The 20,066-nt window shown below is 38.0% G+C and overlaps 1 pseudogene; it reads right to left on the bottom strand.

Annotated features, from left to right (window-relative positions):
- Positions 1 to 10,886: 10,886 nt before the first annotated feature.
- Positions 10,887 to 15,077, bottom strand: LOC145052729 (uncharacterized; annotated as a pseudogene).
- Positions 15,078 to 20,066: the final 4,989 nt, after the last annotated feature.

Here is a 20,066-nt window from a genome sequence, read left to right as displayed (position 1 = left end):
TCCACTCCCCACCTGCTTCATTATTGATGGAACCTACCCAACCCTAAAAGTACCCTTTTATGCCCTAACTATTGCTGCAACAATGTGACTCGCGATGGGGATCTCGCCAAGCTGTCGCCTGCACCTTCGTCTCTGCTGTCTCTGTTCTTATGTTTATCCCCATATGCAATTAATACTTCAAACTGTCGTTGGTCTGCATCATCAAGCAATCGTTGCTGCCCTCCATCGTCAATATGATCAAGTGTTGGGGTTGTTGCAGGTTCTGATTAAAATCCTTTTTGTAGGTTCTGGTTGAAACCCATCGTCTCCGATATCTCCATTTACGATGTCCGGGTTTTACAAATTCTGGTTGAAATCCTTTCATTCTTTGTATGTTCTAGTAATTCTTCAAAAATCTTCAACAAATATACAATAATTTTGTTGAACTGAAGAACCCTAACGTCGATCTGTAGACCACATTCTCTGCTCCGCTTAGCTACATTTGATTTTAGTAGGTTTGTTTCAGGTTCAAATTTGATTTCATTTTGATTTCGTTAAGTTTTGATTTGGTTTGCTATTAAATATCAAAGTTAAAGAAACAACACATCTTGTTGGGAGCTTGAAGATTTCAGAAGGGTGGGTTGAGATAAAGGAATATGATGACCGGAGATGGGTAGATGGTGGCCGAAGTTAGGTACTCTTCATCGTTGTTGGGGAGACGAAGGAAATCAGTAAAGGGTGGGGGTGGGCCCATTGTAAGTTAATAATAATGTAAATAATTGTATAAAAATGAATTAAATTACAAAAGAAATAAGTAAAGGGCAAAATAGTCTTTTTATGCTTGATAGGGACTAAACGCGTAACAAAAATGTGTATTAGGGACCGTCCGAGTTAAAAAATCTTTCTAGGGACCAAACGTGCAAGTAACCCCTAACCATAGGGACCATCCGTGTAATTTACTCCTTATCTTATTTATCGTCACCAGCTTATTAAACATGTATGTTGGATTCCCAGTAGAATTTCCTACATTAGAAAGTACCATAGGTGATTAGCTCTTGGATAAAATATTATTTCGTCTAAATTTGTTTCATCCACGTTAATGAATTCGTTGTAAGACGCACAACAAAGAACAAAATATCCATGTTTTATGTCCAACTTTAAAAGGAATTTATTCCTAAATAAACTTCATGCTTGCTTCTAAAATTTACATTTATTTTTCTTTTCCGATTGAAATAGAATACCTCTTGTAAAATTTAGACATCCAACTGCTCGTTAATCCCTCAACTATAAACACCTAACTTGTAGTGCTCAGACCCTAATTTGAACAACCACCCAAATATGGATCGATAAATCCTTTCAAAATAATCTATTTTTGTTTAAAATACATGACAATCACATATGTTACTTTCATGTAGCATACAATCACTTGATTACTTCATAGTGCTTTTTCCTTGGATTTGACATGAACTTTCTTACAGCTCTTAGTGTTTGGGAAAAATATGCCCCCTGCAAACCATAACATACATCAAAACTCCTTAACGTTAATGCATAAGGAAATTTGACCATATTTTCTATGTCTTTGTAACACCTGGTTTCCAAGTAAAAATCATTTAAAGTTTAATTACTAAAGCATTGCATTTTGGCCGTTACGCAGGGCGTAACTAGGGAAGTACGCAAGGTGTACTTCATTAATTTGGACGCGGGATCTTATTGAGTACACAGGGCATACTCATGTAGGATGAAATCCCTAATTTTTAGGGTTTGGGCCCTATAAAACCTCATTATCTCCTTTGAGGATGGCCTTATCTTCATCCTCCATCCTTTAAAGCAGTCCCCTCGAAACCCTAGCCCTATTTGTGAGATTCTTGAGCCCTTTGAGTGATTTGGAGTGTTTTTGGTGCATATTGAAGAAGAAAGAGCTCATTGGAGAAGTGTTGGTTAGTTTGGAGCTTGTAGATCCAGATTCTACTCTTCTTCATCATCTTCCAGAAGGTATAAAGTCTCAACCTTTATGATGTATTGCTTAGATCTAGTTTAGCTTAGGGTTTTGACATATTTTGGTCCCACGGGTTGATTCTTCTGAGTAAAAGCTACTCCAGAAGCTTAGGTTAGCATTTCTTGATGTTTTTGAGGTCCCTAGTGTGTAAAAATCATATCTTGATGGCATTGGTCCAGCCATGCATGAGTTTTTGATCATAACATGAAGTTAGGAAGTTAGAGTTTGGTTTTGGGATTCTTTAAGCCATGTAAAGGCATCAAGTTGTCGACTTTATCAATTAAGATATTCCTTAGGTTGAGTTATATGAGTTAGACGTTTGGTCTTAATGGATTAAGTCTTAAAAACGAAGTTTGGTAAATTGAGGAGTACGCCTTGCGTAAGCCTGGTACGCAGCGCATACTAATTAGTGACCCCATTTTCTGGTTAGCTCCTCTACGCATGGCGTAGAGGAGGGGTACACATGGTGTAGCCCCAAAAGTCAACTTTGGTCAACTTTGAGATTTTAGGGTATGTTTGGATGGGTTAAGCCATGGAAGGGTAAAATGGTCTTTTTAACCTAGAGAGTGAAAGTATGGATTAGACGGTTGACCTTAGATTATTATCGCCTTAATTATTAATTAAGGTTGTTTTGGATATGTATAGTGTCAGGAGCTTTTGTTAGCAGCAGTTTGGGTGGGGGGTTTATTACCTTCAGTTTAAGGTGAGTCTCTTCACTGTACCCGTTGTTCGAAGGCACCAATGTCGGCCCACTGGATTATGTTTGTAAGATGGTAGTTGTCTATGTGATACTTGCATAGTTTGTATGTTGGGCGGGGGACGAGTTAGGGTGAGGTCTGTTATACTCATTGGGTGGGGACCGTTAGGCGATTTAGGGAAAGGCCTGTTATAATCATTGGACGAGGCCTGTTAGGTAAGTTAGGGTGAGTTCCGTTATATTTATTAGGCGGGGCCCGCTATGCGAGTTAGGGCGAGGCCCATTATACTCATTTGGGAGGGGCCCGTTACTTGTATGGTATGTGGTATTTTGAAGAACTCACTAAGCTTTGTACTTATGGTTTAAGTTTATGTTTCAGGTGATTCCGGTTCGAAAGGGAACGGTCTGGCCTGTTCGCAGCGCATCCACCCGTATCCATCATTTTACGATTTTGGGATTGTACTCTGATAACAATTTTCTATCTTTACATACTTTGAGGATTTGAGAGGAATGGTTGATGATTTTGGTTGATTTAAAACAAACAAAAATTTAATTAGTATTTTTGGGATGTTACGGTCTTTGAATTTATGTGGTGAATGTTTTTTTAGTTTTAGGTGACTTCCTAAAGTATTACTTATATATTTTGCATGCGTTTCACTGATGGAGAAATTTTTTGTTTCAATTAACTCTTATTTTTCTATAGAAAGCCCTTAAATATAATTCTTACCTTGTACATATTGTTTTATCGTGTTATTTAATTCTAAAATTAACTGAGGACCACGTCTGGTTCATCTCATGTAAACTTATATCATCCTTCATAGCTTGCTTCTAACTTACATATACTTTCATCTCAAAGATTATGGATAAGACTTTGGCTCACAGATCTTAGTCAATAGAAAATAATATGATGATATACATCATCTCACTAGAGGTCATGCTTCCCTGGTGGATCACCTTAAGTTAGGAGTTTATGAGCCTGCTTCATATATATCATTGTTCTTTATGATTCACTTACAACACATTATGAAACATCAGGCAATTTGAATAATCATTTCAATAAATATTAGAATCACTTAGGAAAAAAGATTGTAGAGTAAGTCCCAAACATTTAAGTCCTTAATAGCTTAGTGTTTTAAAATGTCAAAGTATAAGATGGTGTAACAATGTAATCAAAAGACAAAGGTAAAGTAAATATTTATTCACATACATACAAACAAAATGTCTTCTAAAATCTTTACACTCTTCAATCTTCTACCTTCTTTCTTGAACTCCTAATTTGAAGACATGCTAAAATAAGGGGTTAGGTTTGGGGGCCGAGTAAGCATTATCGAGTTTAGACATTTGTAAAAGTTCATAGATATCCACCAAATTCATATATAATCTAATAATCCCATTATACATATAAAACTCATCAATGGAAAACAACCTTATCTTTTAGGAAAATCATTACAAGAAGAATATACAACAATAAATCCTCAAAATATCAGTAACATAATAAATATGATAGCGTAAGTGATGAAATACATGAAAAGGAACTCAGACCAAAGCCTATGTCCTCTACTCTCATAATAATCGGGCACTTTTATAACTAAGTGACTTCCTAAGTTGAACATGAAGGAAAATATGGTACCAAAGCATAACATGGAATTAGCATCTCACCTAAGATCATTTTAAAGGCCTCGAACAAAGGAATCGACATCCCAAGTCACAAAGGAATCGACATCCCAAGTCACAAAGGGAAAGACTTCCCAATTTAGAAATTATCCAGACCATATAAGTCTCTAATCATACACACATGAATGGATATGCATGATCATGATGTAAACACTTTGGAAATAAATAAATTATCCCTGTTTCAAGAATCATTTTCAAAATCTTTTCATGAATGCAATATATATATAGTCCCTATTTCAAAAATCATTTGCAAAATCTATTCATGAATAAAACATATATGTATATGTATATATATATATATATATATATATATATATATATATATATATATATGGGATAGTTCAAATAAAAACAGTAAATAGTGTGAGAACGTAAAAACACTATTTTTATGTTATTATTCTACAATGAATTTTCTATCAACAGCTTTATGTCATTATTCAACAATGAATAATCGCATGTTAAAACTAAAATTAGAATTACTACAAAAATACACATACATAAATTTATAATAGAATAATAACATTATAATGAATATATGAATAATCAAATGTTAATATTTGTTAGAACAAAAGTTCTTTAAGAATCGTTAGATTCTATGCAAGCAAACAATTATGAAAGTAAATAAGAACACGAGTATGGCTTTGAATGTGTCGAATGATTAATACTTCAACACCTCAGAAGTGCTCGATTAAGAACTTCGACTGTAGAGATGTTTAGGGTTACAAAATAATGAACATAAATCATTAACTTTGTATTATGCATACATGCATGCATATTTATAGTATAACCCTACTAGATAATCACGGATGGACATGCTCAATCCGGATACAAAACATGAGGCCCATGACGCAACACAAATAGACTCAACAATCTCCCCCCTTTGCGTCTTTGGAGCCGAAACCTCAATTTTGTTTAGCAACAAAAGACTTCTTCACTGTCTTGAACACCCTCGGTATGATGGCCAAAAGATGATAGCGAAATGTAATGTACCACCGAAGCATATCCGTAAAGTTCTTCTTGTCAGCTTCAGAGTTCTGCTTGCATCGATGAATTATGTTGATTATGTGCTCCAAGCAGTCAGTAGAAAACAAGTGTTTATCCACAAGAGCGAATAAAAACCTGTGAGCTTCACCTTTGGTAAACATCACAGTTAAATGTGTTAAATCTATCTGGCCGATCTTCATCTTGTTTACATCTCCAGGTTTCGGTGTAGGCTTCACAGTAAGCTTCTTATTCATAACCTTCGCAATCTCCTAATCCATAGTTGCAACTTCATGGATGTAGGAGGCCAACATTCTCTTTAAGTGTTCCAGAATCGGCTCATATTCCATCGGATTAGTGAGCAGAATGTTGTATAGAAGAATCCATTCATGGGGATTCAAACTAGGAAGGTCTGCTAGAGAGATAGTTGACACCGAGTTTGCAGAACCTCGAGTGATTTTAAAATTGACATTGACAAATCTCCCAACAGGTGAGGGTTTGAGCACCTTAACAGTCATAATTTTCTGGGCACTCCATGTTAGATACTAAGGTTGGCCATACTTCAGATAGAAGTCAATCAGCTCTCGGTCAACCTTCGGATGAGGAAAAGGAACCTCAGCAGTTGAGTCAAAGCAATGAAACGTGAATGCTTTTCTTGTTATCGGCATATCGAACTGCGAGTCCTTCGAGTTATCACAGTCAAACGAAGCAACGGGTTCCAACTAATAAATAATTGGAAACTCTATAGCTTGATTGATAAGTACCTCTCTGGTCCATAAGGAAAACAAAGCCTTCTTACAGTTCAAGGCTTCTTCTTCTTCCTTGTTTCTCATTTCCCTCTCCTCTGCTTCCTTTGCAACTTTGAGAGTTTCATCCAACTCTCGGTCCCTCTTCTTTCTATTGAGAGCCTCAGCAATAGTTTCACCAACATCACCATCACTATCATCAATGGTCTCCTTTTCCTTTTCTTGTGTACCAGAACCTGAAGCTACATTATCCTTAAGTTCGGTTATGACTTTGACTTTCGGTTGTGTAGTTTCTGTTTTCACAGTCACTTTCGGTTGAGCACTTTGTTGTGTAGTTTATGTTTCTGTTTTCACAGTCACTTTCGGTTGAGCACTTTGTTGTGTAGTTTTTGTTTCTGTTTTCACAGTCACTTTCGGTTGAGCACTTTCTCCCCCTTGTTTTGGAGGTCGGAGTCCCTCCGAAACACCCTTCATCTCATGTAACATGGAAATGGCAGGAAGAAGTTTTGTGGTGAGATGATTTCTGATCGTCAAAGTAAGAATAGGATCATGAGCACCAAGAAGATTGATCAACATGTCCTTCACATCACCAGCACAGCTACGGAAAACAGCCCTTTCGGTCTTCATTAAAGAAATTTCTTTTTCTGCTTGAGCCAGCTGCACTTTTTGTACTTTAATCGTCGAGGATTGTCGTGCCAGTTCTTCCTTTAGAGCACTTTCGGTTGCCAGAGTAGCGTGAAGAGATGCAAGCTTAGAAGTGACTGAGCTGATAAGCGAAGAATTCTCAGGTTGGATAAAGGAACGCACAGCCTCAAACTTTGACTGCTCTTCTTGAAGAGACTTAGAGAAAGAATCTATAGAGTCTTGTATCTTGGCTGCATTGGTGTCGGCATGCCCTTTCAATGACTTAAGAAAAATCTGAATAGTACCAACAATGGCAGTAACATCATCGACAGCCTTCTTGCAAGAGGAGGAAGAGGCATAAATGGCTTTTGTAGATCTGTCAATGGATTCCATGTATTGTTCTAAAGTTGTATCATAAAACGCCTTGAGCACAACACCATTATTGGCCTTGCTGTCAGTAATCAAAGTATCCAGCTTCTCATGAATGTTTTGTAGGTGTTGGCGTGTAATAGGAACATCATCATCTTCATTAGTAGGAAGCCTATATGGACTGAAGTATGTGGAGTCATACTTATCATTTTGACCACCAAGGGTAGCACCAGAATCGGTTGAGATTGTGGGTGAAAGAGGTTTAGTGATAACTGGAGGTTCAGTTTCAGTAGTCGCCCCTGTATCAGATACGTTGACTCCTACTGTTAGTTCAGGAATAGTAGTGGTGGTGGTTTGAGAAATTATAGGAGGTGGTAATTGAGTTGTAGAAATAGGAGTAGAAGTAACTGGTGGAGGTGGTGGTAAAGAAGTTGTTGTTTGTGATGAAGTAGTAAGAGGAGGAATGGTAGCAACCGAAACTGGAATAGTCTGTTTTGGTGATGGATGTGGGGTAGGAATTTTATCATGAATGGGTTCGGTTGGAGTTGGGGATCTGGGAGGTATTTTACCTCTCGGGGATTCATGATGACTCTCCTCTTCTTCATCTTCCTTGTCATTTTCTGAGCTAGGAGGAGTGGGACTCTTGGATCTTCTTGCCATTTTTTTAAGCTTCTTGGGCTTGGAAGAATCTCTTTTATCAGACTTTTGCTTCCGTGACTTAGAAGTTGTAGACTTATCCTCCTCTGTTGGCTCCTTCTTTGTGGTAGTGCGTTTCCCTCGGTTGCCAGGCTTGTCTACAGATTCCAGGGCAGCCTTCTGTTCTGGAGTAAGGACTCTCGGTCCCGTAGGAGGAAGTTTTCTGTAATCCGCCATAACATGACTTGTGGTTGTGACACAGCGATACATGGATTCAGGAATGGAGTCATTGTGAGGGAACTTGATTGGATCAGAGATGATGATCTTCTTTGTGTGAAACGTAGCAATGGATGCCACTAAGGCATCCTTCATCATAGGAATGTCCAAAGTGTTAATCGCCCTTCTTGTAATAAGAGTCCAGAAGCGTCCACATGAAATCTCTGAATGCCTCGTAGAAGTATTGAGACTTTGCACCACTTGAGACCAGATAATTGTCCCATAATCAAGGTTGATGCCATTGTAGAGACCGTATAAAAGGGTTAGAAAACCCTTACTAGTGCCATCCGATCCACCACTCCTTTCTGCCAAACTCTTGATGAGAAGAGTTAGCAAACCATTCCATTGAGATGGTAAACAAGGCTTTTTAACTTTTGTGACTGTGGTGAGCACATTCGTATATCCCATCTCGTAGAGCATCGAGAACAACTGTGTAGTCGTGATAAAGTCTGGCGAGATGACTAAGGAATCCACAGCAAGATGCATCAATGAACAAAATCGCCCCTTTGAAATAGAAGCCTTCTTATTATGTATTTGAAAGAAAATGCTTTCTTTTTTCTTGTCATATGAGGCCATAGAGTAGACTTGCGATAATAGAGACATCGAAACGACTTCAACTTGTGTTAGGGCTACAACCAGTGGAGAATACTTCAAACATTCAACAACATGAAGCATATATGAATCATACAAAAACGGGTTAAGTTTGATGATCATATTTTGATTTGGCTTGATGGAAAGCAATGTAGACGAAGCAGTCTGATCGTGAGCAGAAGAAGAAGTCGCCATTGTTGAATGAAGAAGGAAGATGAACAATTGAAACTTGCTTTGTAATTTTGAGAGAATTTGTTGCTGGTAAAAGACAAATAAAGGAAAACCCCTTTATATACTGTTGCCAGGAGAGATAATGAACATGACGATAATGACGTGATCACTAAAACGTCGCCTAAGAAAGCGCGATGTGACAGGTTGGATACTCTCACGTAGACATCAGCACGCGTGGGTATAGAGACCGTTCAAATTCACACGCCCAAAATCTTATCCTCAATCGTCGTTTGAAATTCATTGTTAATCCATAAGATAAACAAAACTCAAACCAATCAGCAACTAGAATTTTGGAAAATAGAATTTTCGTGCAATAGAGTGACAAAAGATAAAGAAATAAAGCAAATGTGTATGGGATGTGAGTGATGTCTCATGATAAGACAGAAAGCAGGTGATTCCGAGCAAGAATCGCTTCCTTCAAAGTCAAGATAGACTTGAAGTGCCTGTGTGGTTTCCCAAAAAATACGATCAAGTGTTTGTAAAGAAACATTGAAAGGCTTCTTTTTAAGTCATAGGCTTAAGGTGGCTTAACTTCAACCAAACGTCGATTCTTAATGTAAGACCGAACATTGGAAAAAGTACTTGTGAGACCGATGTGGTCTGTTGAACAAGTAGGTAGGATATATTTTATAATGACTAAAGAAGTTATAGAAATCTCAAAAAACAAAAAAAAAAAAAAAAAAAAAAAAAAAAAAAAAAAAAAAACTGGATCTTTATGGGAAGAAAAGTCTTGGTGTTAGACAAATTCATAAAAGATCACGCAAAAATAAAAATAAGATTTCAATGGGTAACCAGTAAGAACTTGAATGCAATGATTCACCATCAATTCATTATAGGTGTTGGATTTTGGGTTTCACTCAGCACGTGGTATACGTATCTAAGATCACAAACACAGATTTTATGCAACCATAAACCTCAGTGGTAAGGACCGAGAGTCTCAAGGGTTACAGTGGTGAACCGAAAGTTGATGGAGAATGTAAGGAGGATGGCTAAGAACCGAAAGTACCTTCTGCTATAAAGACATGACTAAGCAGATAAACTCTTAACTCATATGAGAAGAGTAAGGTAGCTCTAGACTGAGTTGATGTTAATAGCCTAATTGGGAAGATACGATAGGTATAGATCGAATCATTAAGGCCTTACTCTAAGTAGTAGAGGCGTTGGTCAACATACAACATCATGCTTCTAGGGACCCTTAACTAGTTCTTACGTAAAAGATTGTACCTACCTTAGCTCCAAATTCTGTTATACTGGTACACTTGTGACCTAATTAAAAGAAAGAGCAAACAAACACACCAGACAAACAAAATAAGCAAACAAAAAAAAATATTTTTGGAATTTTTGAAGTTTTCCAAAAAAATAATAAAAACAGAAAGAGAAAATATTTTTGGAATTTTTGAAGTTTTCTGAAAAATAATAAAAACAGAAAGAGAAAATATTTTTGGAATTTTTGAAGTTTTCTAAAAAATAATAAAAACAGAAAGTAGTTAAAAGAAAAGAGTATACAGAATATACAACCGAAACCTTATCTTAATTGAATGAAGCAAAATAGACCGAGCGTTCGGTTCCTTAAAATTCCAGAGCCGAAATAGACCGAGCGGTCGGTTCATTTCGGTTCTTGAAAATTAATGAGCCGAAATAGACCGAGCGTTCGCTTCATTTCGGTCCCTTAAAATTCCAGAGCCGAAATAGACCGAGCGATCACTCCATTTTGCCTGTTTAAATTTTTAGTGCAAGATTTGAGGATTCGGTACTGACTCTGCTTCCATCATTCCCATACCTTGTAAAATTTTATTGAAACTTGCTTCAGGTAAGGCCTTCGTGAATATGTCAGCAAGTTGATTAGAGGATCGAACAAAGTGTACTTCCACGTTCCCATCTTCTACATGATCCTTGATGAAATGATATCTAAGTGCAATGTGCTTAGTTTTTTAGTGGTGTACTGGATTGTGACAAATCCTTATTGCACTTTCTGAGTCACAATAGAGAGGAATCTTCTTCATACTTAGTCTGTAATCTCTCAGTTGACTTTGAATCCATATAACTTGAGAAGTGCAAGACGCTGCAGCTATATACTCAGCTTCGACTATTGAAAGTGACACACAGGTTTGCTTTTTGGACTGCCAACTGACAAGTTTTCCGTCAAGAAATTGGCATCCACCTGTTGTGCTCTTTCAATCTAGACCACATCCTCCAAGATCAGCATCAGAAAAAGATTGAATGAAGAATCCAGATCTTGTAGGATACCAGAGACCGAGAGATGAGGTTCACTTCAGGTAACGGAATATATTCTTCACTGCCACTATGTGAGGTTCTCTTGGATTAGCTTGAAACCTAGCACAATAACAAACAAAAAACATAATATCCGGTCTACTAGCTGTTAGATACATAAGGGACGCTATCATTTGACGATATAGTGTTATGTCGACAACAGGGTTTTCCAGAGATGGTGTTAACTTAGTGCCAAATGCCATAGGAACCTTCACTTTTGAGTCACCCGTCATACCGAATTTCGTCAGTAAGTTCTTTGTGTATGCCTCCTGGTTGATAAATATACCTTCTGGTCCCTGTCTAATATTTAAACCAAGGAAAAAATTAATCGGACCCATTGCGCTCTTTTCAAATTTAGTCTCTATCAACTTCCTGAATTCAACTATTAAGCTAGGATTCGTAGAGCCGAAGATGATATCATCAACATAAATCTGAACTATCATTAGATGTTCGCCTTCTTTCTTTCGAGAGAAGGTTGGATCAACCGAACCTTGTTTAAATTTTGACATTTTTAAGAAGCGAGTTAAAGTTTCATACCAGGCTCTCGGTTCTTGCTTTAATCCATAGACTGCTTTATCCAGCACATAGCAATGATCAGGGAATTTCTCGTTCACAAACCCAGGTGGTTGCTCAACATCGACTGTTTCTTCTAATTCTCCATTCAAGAAGGCACACTTGACATACATTTGGAAAACTTCGAAGTTTTTATGAACAACATACGCCAAGAAGATTCTAACTGATTTCAACCTAGCTATAGGAGCGAAGGTTTCCTCATAGTCTATTCCTTCCTCTTGGCAATAACCTTTGACCACCAACCGAGCCTTGTTGCGAATGACATTCCCTTCCTTATCCAATTTATTTCTAAATACCCATTTCAAGCCAACCACAGAAACATCCTTTGGTGTGGGAATCATCCTCCACACTCGGTTGCGTTCGAACTCATGAAGCTCATCTTGCATTGCTTGGACCCAATCAGAATGATCAAGTGTTGCATTTATAGTTTTCGGTTCAATCTTGGAAACAAACGAATTAAACATACAAAATTCAACTTTAGAGAATAATGCAGTTTGTTTCGCTTTCAATTGAGAACGAGTAAGAACTTTTTCAGAAGTTTCACCAATAATTTGTGCTTTGGGATGGTCCTTGGTCCATTTTACTAACGGAGGATAGTTTGGATCATATGTTGGATCTAACTCAGCGTTCACTTCAACTTCAAATTCTGATTGATCATCATCACCTTCGTCAGTTGTATTTCCTTTCTCCCCCTCGACTGGCGAAGTGTAATCTGTGGCAGCATCAAAGTTTGCATCCTTTGTAGGAGCGGGATTCTCCCCCTCGATAGGACTACTATTGGGTGGTTTTGGAGCAGTGCTTTCCCCTTCGCCTGAACCTTTATGTGGTGGGTACGGAATTGGATCCTCCCCCTCGAAAGATACTTTGTTTGTTTTTGATGCAGTTGAACTTTCCCCCTGAAACTTTGAGTCAGTAGATGGTGGATCACCCTTAGTTTTAGGAGGTTCTCTTTCCATCTCTTTGGCAGCTTCATCTATAATCTTCTTGAGATTATCAATTTTGTTGTCTGCTGCTTTCGCTTCTGAGTGTGTCGCTTTCTCTGGTTCATCAAACAGCCGCATGTACTCTTCAAACAGGTTGGCTATTGGAACCGAGACTTGTCCATATTCTGGAAAAATTTCTCCTAAGTCACTTTCACTTCTTTGAACTTTCTTCATGTAATTATCGTCGAAGGTGACATAATAGGTTTCTTCAATTCGTTTGGAGCGTTTATTCAACACTCTGTATGCTTTTGATGTTAGTGAATAACCCAGAAAGATTCCCTCATCGGCTTTGACGTCAAACTTATTTCGGTTCTCTTTTGAATTGAAAATAAAGCACCTTGAACCGAATATGTGGAAAAATTTGACATTTGGTTTCCGATTATTTAAGATCTCATATGGAGTGATTGAGAATCTCTTGTTGAGCAAGGACCGATTCTGAGTGTAGCATGCGGTTGCAACAGCATCAGCCCAAAAATATAGCGGAAGTGAAGCGAAACTGAGCATGGTTCTGGCTGCCTCACATAAAGAACGGTTTTGTCTTTCAACAATCCCATTTTGTTGTGGTGTATAAGGGGCCGAAAAATTGTGAGTTATCCCCTTGTCAGCCAGAAAGTTCTCAAAATCACTATTCTTGAATTCCAGACCGTTGTCACTTATAATATTCCTTACCGTCTTCCTTAGTTGCACTTCCACTTGCTTGATGAACGTCTTCAACTTGGCAGTTGCATCTGATTTCCGCTTAAGAAAGAAAACCCAGGTGAAGCGTGAAAAGTCATCTACAATAACAAGAATGTACTTACTACCACCGAAGCTTTCTATAGCAGAAGGTCCACATAAGTCGATGTGCAAGAGTTCAAAAGCTTCAATAATCTTTGTATTGATTCGTGTAGGGTGGCTCTTTCTGCTTTGTTTTCCCATCTCACATGCTGCACACAGATGTTCCTTGTCGAATTTGAGAAGAAGGAGTCCTCGAACGTGATCACCAAGCACCAACTTATTAATATCTTTGAAGTTCAGGTGTGATAATCGTCGATGCCACAACCAGCTTTCATCTGTATTTGCCTTTGACAGCAAACATATTGCTGGTTTTCCTCGTATCGGTTTGAGATTTAAAGGATACATCTCTCCCTTGCGTTCAGATTTCAAGAGAACCTTCTTGGATTGTTTCTCGATTATCTCAGATCCCTCATCATCAAATGTAACCTTTAAACCTGTGCCCACAACTAATTGTGACACACTAATGAGGTTATGCTACAATCCTTCCACATATGCCACTTTTCGAATCGAGAAATCTCCATTTGTTATCATACCGTATCCCTTGATTATTCCATAGGAGTTCTTTCCATATTTTACGCACCCACCATCTTTCAGGGACCGAAACTCCCTCAGCTCTTCCTTCCTTCCTGTCATGTGACGCGAGCAGCCACTATCTATATATCATTCATCATCGAACTGCTCGTCACTGATTACCTGCAACTTCAAGCAGATTTAGGAACCCAAAGTCACTTGGATCCTAGTGATTCTTTCACAGAAAAAGGAATTGCAGTAGAAATATCAACCAAATATGTTCTTTTTACAACAGTGGTTTGATCTTTTCTTTTAATTGTATACACTTTGATTTTAGTTTTATCTTGTTTAAATTTTAGTGCATTGGTTGGTTTGTTAGATGGTATTTGATTTTTCTTTTGACTCCTAGGGTTAGCTGATGATTTCTTATTATGGAACTTAGAATCTGATGTTAGCTTTCCCTTTCCTTTGATGTCCTCCAAAGAATTTGCTTTGCATTGGGACATGGAGGGACCGAAACTGGGTTTAGGACCGAAACTGGTTTTTGGACCGAAACTAGACTGTGGACCGAAAGTTGACTTTCGGTTCTGAGTGACATTCGGACCGAAACTAGACTTTCGGTTCTGAGACTTGGAATAGTAGGAACTTGGACTGAAATTTTCCTTTAGTTTTTCCTTTCCTTTGTCCGATGATGCTCTCTTAGGGGGGACATAGTTGGGATTTTGAGATTGCCAGTAACTTTTTCGCTCATTCAGATTCTTTGCATATCTTTGATTTCTTAAGCGTTTTTGTTCAGCTAGCTCCTTCTGCGATTTGTGGATGTTGAAGTTGGCCTTTGGCTTCTCCTTTTGAGTTTCGGTTGTTTTGGCTGGAATTTTTGGTTCTTCAGGGATTTCTTTGGTTCCACTTGTGCTTGGTTTGTCAAAATTTGAGGGTTTTTTTATAGGTTCAGCAACATATCTTCCTTTAACTCTCCAGGAAGTCTGCTCAGACAAGCCTACGGTTTTGTCTACGTTGTCGATAGGGGCTGACCAGAAGTACTTGTCGCACCCTTCAACATTATCTTTGTCAACTAGGATTCTTAATTCTGATGTTTGATTTGGAGTGGCCCCTGTAATTGCATAAACCTGATTTGGCACTGTTTGAACCTTTTGATAAACCATCGCCTTTTCTTTGAGTTTCTGTATCTTGTCTTTTTACAGGCGAGCGAATTCAACCGAATTTTCAGAAATTAGGGGTTTCTCATTCTCGGTTTCGCTCTTCATAAACTCATAGCAATCAACCACGTCTTCTACTGAGATTTCACTCATCTCACTTTTATCATCAAATTCAGACGTATTTTCTAAGTCCATTTTATTATCAGAAGTTAATTTGGCATTGGATTGGTCAAATGATTGAATAGTATCTGACTTAATTTTCAACCTATCATTTTCATCTAAAATATCTTTTAGCATACATTTATGTTCCTTAGAATCAATGAAGGTTTCTATTTTGTCCAGTCCAATTTTGTAGGACATGGATGTCTCTTTTGATGACACTTCTGATTCACATTCTGCTATGACCTCGTCTTCCTTAAATTAAAGAAAAGGCAAAATCATCTTATGAATTTTCTTTCATATCTCACAATTTAAATGCAATTGATCAATATTAGTATATAAACGCTTAGCAATTAAACCAAAAACATTCCTTTGTTTTAAAAACTTTAGATTATCTCTTTGCAAATAAATACTTTGATCCCTAGCCCTAACTAACTCCTGCTCCTTCAGCTCTATCCACAATCGTCTCTCCTCACTCTTCGTTGTCACCCTGCTGATTTGGTCAGTTAGGTTAGAATTTGTTAACCGAGTTTGCATGAGACTACCGCTTAGATTAGAAAATTTAAGTTTTAATTCATTTAATTCTTCTTCATATTCTGTTATTGGAACTTTAAGAGATTTTAGGATAGATTGTACCTTTTTGAACAAACGATCGCAGTCGTTGATCTGCTCACTAACTGGCTTTGTTGCAAAACACTTGTTTTCAGTCAAGTTCGATTCCTCACTAGCACTTTTAGTTGATGAACTAGCTATGACAATCAAGCACTTTCCATCTGAACCTACTTCCTTTGCCACATAAGCCTTTCCATGAGTGGACTTTCTCACCTCTTCATCTTCAGAGTCGGTTGACCAAACTTCGACGCCACCGAACTCGTCTTCATCAGCATTCTCCTGTACAATCAAGGCATTCATAGAACTGTTAGTCGCCTTCTTTTTCTTGATCTCTTCCAACTTGCGCATATAGTACGCCTCGTCATCTTCATCATCTCTTTTCTCAGCCATTTTCCTTAGCATGCAATCCTTGGCAAAGTGGTTCTTGCCGTGACAATAATTGCAGTCGTATCCTGAGTCTCCTGCAAGTTTGCTCTCTTTCTTATCTTCATCCTTTTTAGAGGAGATTTTCGTTTCATCCTTCACCTTCTTAGAGCTATAACTTCCCTGCCAGTTTCGGTTCTTGTTGACGGGAAATTTTCTCCTTGCAAACTTCTTTGGATTGGTGACCATCATAGCATACTCCTCGCTTGTAAGATCACACTCAGACATATCAGACTATTCCTCTTCTTCTGCAACACTTTTTCCTTTTGAGACAAGAGCCAGCGATCCCACACCAGAAACCACTTTCGCTTCTTTGGTTACTACACTTTCATGGGACTTAAGTATTCCCACAAGTTTCGCTAGCGAGTAAGATTTAAGCTAGTCATGCGCTTTCACAGTAAAAACCACAGCCATTCATTCCGGTCTCAACCCGTTCATGAAAGTCACCTTCTACGCAATCAACTTTCTTTCTATTCCGTGTTTGATTATCTTACTTAGGAGATGATTGAACCGATCAAAAGTTTGTATGAGTTTCTCCTCTGGTTTCTATTCGAAAACTCCAAATTCTGACAGCAACAAGGTTTGAATGGAGTGTTCCAAGTCTTCATCAGTTGAATAGAGTTCTTTCAACCTATCCCAGATTTCTTTGGCCGTCGTGCATGAACTCACTAAACAAAATGTGTCAGATTGCAAGACGAATCTTATCATTCTCATGGCCTTCACGTTACACAATAACTTGTCTTTCTCATCATGTGGAATCTTCTATTCATCCACCACCAGCTTGTTATATTCCTTTTGGATCTTAACTGTCGTGTTCGTTCCCGAATGAACAAACGGTCCAAGTATGATGGCTTCTATAACGCCCGTAGATCCGGGCTAGTCAATTTAGAGGCAATAAGTGTCGAAAACGACTTTTCGGAAAAATATTATTTATAATAAATAGTCTTAACCAAGTTTTAGAATATGTCTCAAGGTTTCCGTACATATAAAGAACGTTGAAATCCGAGTTATAACGAAGAAGTTATGACCCGTCGAAGTTTTATGGCAAAACCGGCACGGCACCGGGAGACGTAAATAGTGAATTTACGATGGAAGAATTTTTAGCCTTAGTGATCTAAACCAAAGTTTTAGTATATGTTAAACCGAGAACATCCATAAAAAGAATGCCCAAATCTGACTTCGTATGAGGAAGTTATGATTTTTCTAAGATTCGGCTTAGCAATGCACGACCCGAAACTCGAATTTTACTTCGAGCGGTTTTTGGCTTACGCAACCTAAATTAGAGTTGAATATCTCATTAATAGGAACTCAACAGTAAAAATATAGACAGAAACGGAGTCCGTATGAAGGAGTTACGAATTCTTCGCGGTCATTTAACAATCTAAACGCCTCCTATTGTTAAATTTAAGATCGGCCGAGAATTATCCGACGGAGTCTAAATGAAAGTTGTAGATCTTGCTTTTACCTATGCGTGGATATAAAGAACATCGAAAACGGAGCTCGTATACGAAAGTTATGAATTTTTGAAAATCGGCTGATTTCCACCCTATGTGCGATTCCACGTGTCAGCACCAGGCTCTATCTGGCTGTAGCCAGCCTGGCTCACGACGTGAATATAAAAATTCATGACGTGAGTGACCCTCCAGCCTCTTATAAATAGAAACGCCCATCTCCTTCATTCCTCACACCTTAACCCTTCATTCCTCTCTCTAGAACCTCTCTCTAGCCCCCGAAACCCCCCGAAAAGCATAGGGAACCTCCCTAGCACGAGGCGGAAGCCCCGGAGCGCCCGATGGCTCCAAGAAGAAGAGCCTTTAGGCTCGGGAACGCTGCTCCAGCGGAGCCCGGTTTTCTTTAAAACCCGCTGTAAGTGAGCTACACCTAACCTATCTTTAGTATAACTTATGTTTTAATATAGTAATGTTATTAGGACCTTAAAATAATTATTTGGGCTAATATTATGAGTTATATAAGAGTGTTTCTTAACGCTTATATAATAGTAATAATAGCTATATTGTTAATTAGTCGCGGTTAACGTTAAACTAAACCCTAGTGGTAATGATACTAGGTTTTGTCAAGGGAAAATTATTTTGAGATAACGAAGCGTTGTTCAAGTGCAGAGTCACCACCTTTCAGGTGAGTGCATAGTTACTTTCATCTTACACATAGATATGAAGTATTTTATATAAACTACGTGCTATGTGTGAATATTATCTGTATAATTGCTATCTATGCTGGATGAACGATTTTATACATGTTTTAAATGATTTAAACTGTATATGTATTTTATATCTACGATAATGTTGGGGTAAAACATGGGTAGATATAATAGATGGAGTATGAGTTGGATGATGAGTTGAGAGGTGAAATAGACCGTGAGGTGAGGGTGAGAGGTGGACAATGTGAGAAGCCTTTTTCCCAAATGATGGCCCCATCATTCAGCAGAGTATGGATGACAACCACGGACTATTCTAGACAGTCCAGTGAAACACTAACAGGCTCCCAACCTGTAGGTATTGTGAACGATGTGTTCACTGGTGTACTCTAAAAACCCATTGACATGTATTGCGAGTGGATACTGTCGATAAACGAAATAGCCCTGGCAGCTATGGATTTAGTGCCTGTTGAGCAAACCCTGGCAGCTATGGATTTAGTGCCCGTTGAGTAAACCCTGGCAACGATGGATTTCGTGCCCATTCCTTAGGATGATCCTTAGGAATGAATTAACGAGGAGTAGCTGATTCGTAGGGTAGACCCTTAAGAGTAAATAAGATAATGGGGATGGGTAATTGGGTTAACTGTTTGACGATTAAACATAATAATTATATTATTGTGGGTTGAAAACCCTATGTACTCACCAGGTTTCCCAACCTGACTCACTCAGTTTATTTATATCACAGGTGTTGATATGAAGTCACATTACACTGAGAGATTAAGGAGATATAGATCACTAGTGATAATGAATGTAAGTTTTGCTTATGCTTATGTTTCTGTATTGACGATGACATCCCAAATGTTTTAAAATGAATAAAAATACATTTCTTTAGAAATGCTTTGATAACATATTTATCATGTTTTACTGGGAACAAATTCCGCAACATTTTTATTAAAAGAAGTACTCTGATTTTTATAAAGCATAAACAAAATCGGTCTTTTCTGGCCGTGAAAAATGGGGATGTCACAGCTTCCCAGATGAGATAGTCATTATCTTCAGATCCAACCACGTAGTCTTCAAAGTGATGCGCCCATACTTCATAGTCTTGAGTGTAGAGTATGGGTATCCTGGTAGTAGATCCAATGTTGTTTGAGATGTTGATGGGATTTGTTTGCGAATCTTCGTGAGACATGGTGAGCTTCTAGAATCAAGCCTGTAAACTTGAGATTAGGGTTTTATCTAAAAACAGAGTTACCGTTGAAACAACGATGATGACTTCTATTTATTCGATAAAAGCGGAAACCCTAAGGAATTCTGAATACAGAAGGATTGTGTATTAATCACACAGTCTCCTGCTCTGATACCAATTGTTAGAACAAAAGTTCTTTAAGGATCGTTAGATTCTATACAAGCAAACAATTATGAAAGTAAATAAGAACACGAGTATGACTTTGAATGTGTCGAATGATTAATACTTCAACACCTCAGAAGAGCTTGATTAAGAACTTCGACTGTAGAGATGTTTAGGGTTACAAAATAATGAACGTAAATCATTAACTTCGTATTATGCATACATGCATGCATATTTATACTATAACCCTACTAGATAATCATAGATGGACAGACCCAACCTGGATACAAAACAT

This window comes from Lactuca serriola, chromosome 1 (genome assembly GCF_051521515.1).
Source record: "Lactuca serriola cultivar US96UC23 chromosome 1, Lser_US96UC23_V15, whole genome shotgun sequence".
NCBI classification, from domain to species: domain Eukaryota; kingdom Viridiplantae; phylum Streptophyta; class Magnoliopsida; order Asterales; family Asteraceae; genus Lactuca; species Lactuca serriola.
The sequence above is the reverse complement of the archived record's forward strand: the minus strand, read 5'-3'. Positions and strand labels throughout refer to the sequence as shown.